Source organism: Malaclemys terrapin, chromosome 2 (assembly GCF_027887155.1).
Source record: "Malaclemys terrapin pileata isolate rMalTer1 chromosome 2, rMalTer1.hap1, whole genome shotgun sequence".
Taxonomy (NCBI): domain Eukaryota; kingdom Metazoa; phylum Chordata; order Testudines; family Emydidae; genus Malaclemys; species Malaclemys terrapin.
This window is the reverse complement of record NC_071506.1, coordinates 133461807-133464810: the sequence shown is the minus strand read 5'-3', so window position 1 is coordinate 133464810 and position 3004 is coordinate 133461807.

Below are 3004 nucleotides of genomic sequence, written 5' to 3'. Positions count from 1 at the left end.
TCTGCCTGTGAAGCAGCCATCTTGCATGCATTTCCAATGGATTCTGAAATAGCTTCAGGGCCAAAGACAAAGCTGCATTTGTGTCCAAGGGAATTCTGTATCCCAGTTTATTTGTAATTTCTATTTCATAATAGTAATGTCACTCTGCAGTCAGTGCATTTCTAAGGATTAGTGCAGTCCTTGGGTACTTAAAGTCATTCTGCCTTCCAACAGTCCTGGAAGCAAGGTATAAGCCAAAAATCATTGCCTGTGGTACCATGACAAGAGTCAGCCAGGATACACTGTGCACACATCGCTTGAAAGATCTCTATGAACGAGAATGATTTCAAAGCTTATTTGCGGAGGAGGGCAAAGAAAGCCAGGTTTGCCTACCTACCCAGACAGCCTTGGCCTAAAGAGGAAGGATGGTTGTGGAGAGGGCCAAGGACTTAATATCAGGGATCAATTCCTAGCTCTGTCCCAGACTCACTGCCAGCCAGAAATCTGAAGGTTTCCCTGCACATGCAAAAATGTGCTCAGCTGTGATTCCAGTTTAGATGCAAAAATCTGCAGGACCAAAGAAGATTTTCATCTCAGAGCTCTGAGGAAGTTGAAGGGCACCCACAGAACAATGTAGCATACTAGCTCTAAACACGTTAGCTCTGGGTAGCTCAAAAGATTGTCTTTCACCAACAGAAGTTGGTCCAATAAAAAGATATTACCTCACCCACCTTACATCTCTAAGAAAGTTTGAGACTGCGGTGCTCTCTTTAGACACATAAGCAACTTGAAACCAAGAATGACAGCAAGATGCCACCTTGTGGCAAGCAATAGGAGCTTAAAAACTCCTGTCTCTTATCTAGCGGAACAGCAAGTTACACTGTAGATTTAATAACCTTAATTTTAGGGTGTGGGAGCCTGGTAAAAATTGGTGTTTTTTTCCTAAAAGATACACCTCTTGAACGAATGCGACTATAAGAAAATCCCAGCTTTCATTTCAAAAGGAAGTTTCTAGCCCTCAGAGTGGCAAAGAAAAGCTTGCTCAGAAACCAGAAGGCAAAACCCCCAAGATGTGTGTTTTTTAAGAAGCCCCCTTGCTTTTGGAACTCTAGACTCATCATTCTTGGGCAGCGGCAGCTCGCAATACTGATTTTACTTCCAAAATAAAGATCAAACAGCAATAATTTCTACTGGCATTGTATAGTTTGAAATTTACTATAAATACCAGGACAAGAGGATTTGCCAATTCTGAATGTACAAATTAGGGACAGAACCCTGTTCCACATAATTTCAAGTTGGCTAAAATCAACCTGGTTTAGGAGTTTAACTCCAAGTATTATTGGTGTTACTTTGAGAAGGGGCAGTAGAGGAAATCCCATGAAGGAATGGTGCATGAACAAGAAGGTAGACCTGGGTAGCAATTTTCCTGGCAAAAGATAATCTGTGCACCTGATTCATTGCGGTCCTGCATCGTGTGAAGTAATTTCTTCCAAGGCAAGCTGGCTGTACAATGTTGCCCAATCAAACTAGCAGTTTTGTCAGTTTTATTTTGGAGAAAAGGGGGAAGTTCCAACATTCCATTTCAACATTTTCAGAATGAAATGTCATTTTGAAAGTAGAAAGCAAAAAACTTTATTTCTAAAATTGTTAATTGCTAATTTTGACTCATATTCCAGATTGTTTAAATCAACCAAGTTTTGGAGTTTTCATTCCTAATCAGAAGAATCTTCCATAAAATAGAATGTGTGTTTTCTGGGAAGCTCTGTCTATAACAGGCTTCCTTTTAGCTAGCGAAGGATTTTAAATTCCACTTTGGGAAGAAAAATCAAGGTTTGCTACAGGAACAATCCAGCCAAAAATTTCAGAGCTTTTGGACTTGTGAATCTCCCAAGCTAACCCATTTCTAGCAGGAATGCTTCAACAAATGCCTCCTGGACCAGGAATTGTAGCCACTGAAATGGTAGTCCTGGATTTGCAGTAGAGGTCTACAACGGATTGTAACTCAACTTTTAAATACCATGACAAAGTATTTTTACCTTGAGGTTTAATGGGGAAGGGATGACAGCCAGGTGAAATCCCAATCTTTCCCTCCCAGCCCTGCACCGCCTTCCACTGAGACCCTTCCAACTCTCTTCTCTAGGTATCCCATCCCAACAAGTGCTAGAAGGCACCATCCCTCCAAGGAACAAAGAACCCTAATGCTACTTGCCCATCTCAACTTCCTGCTCTGTTGACATGCCAGGCTGAGGTTTCTTCATTTCACTATGACCCACAGTCTGTCACTACCGTGTTTCCGCTGGTTCCCGACCAGGACAAGTTATAGGGGCACTTGTAGATCAGTGATCCATACAGGTAGTGCATGTTGGGACTGGCTCAAGCGTTCTCTGCTGTCCTTGTCTTTCAGTAGCCAACTCCACTCCATCCACCCCTCTTCCCAAAGAGCCCCTGGGGCCCAGTAAATCCTTAAGGCATTGGCTACCTAAGGGTTATTATAACACGTTCCACAAATGTCTTCTTCCATAAGAACTGCAAGATTGCTACTAATAGGGACAATTTTTACCCACCAGCTGATCTGCACCAAGTCATCCTATGTCAATTACTTCTCTGCTCCAGCCCATGTGGGTGTGATGTCATGTTTTAGACTGCAGGCCCTGTCTATGGTATTTTTCTGACTTCCATGACCTTAGTATCCGATATCCTTATAATCTTGGATATATTTATCCTCACTCAGGTGAGGTAGTGAAGGGCCACTGTGACTATTTTACAAATATGGAATAGAGGCACAGAGAAGCTAAATGACTTACCCAAGGGTCACAAAGGAAGTCTGTGGCAGAGAAGGGAAATGAACCCAGTTCTCCCAAATGATAGGCCAGCACCCCTAGCCACTGGAGCATCTTTCCATGCTCAGAGAAAGAACTGCCATTTACAGTGTTTGCCTAATACCTAGCACAACAGGGTGTTGAGGCTTCCAGGGGCGACCACCATATAAAAGTTAAATTAAAACAAATCAAGCATGAGTCTGAAG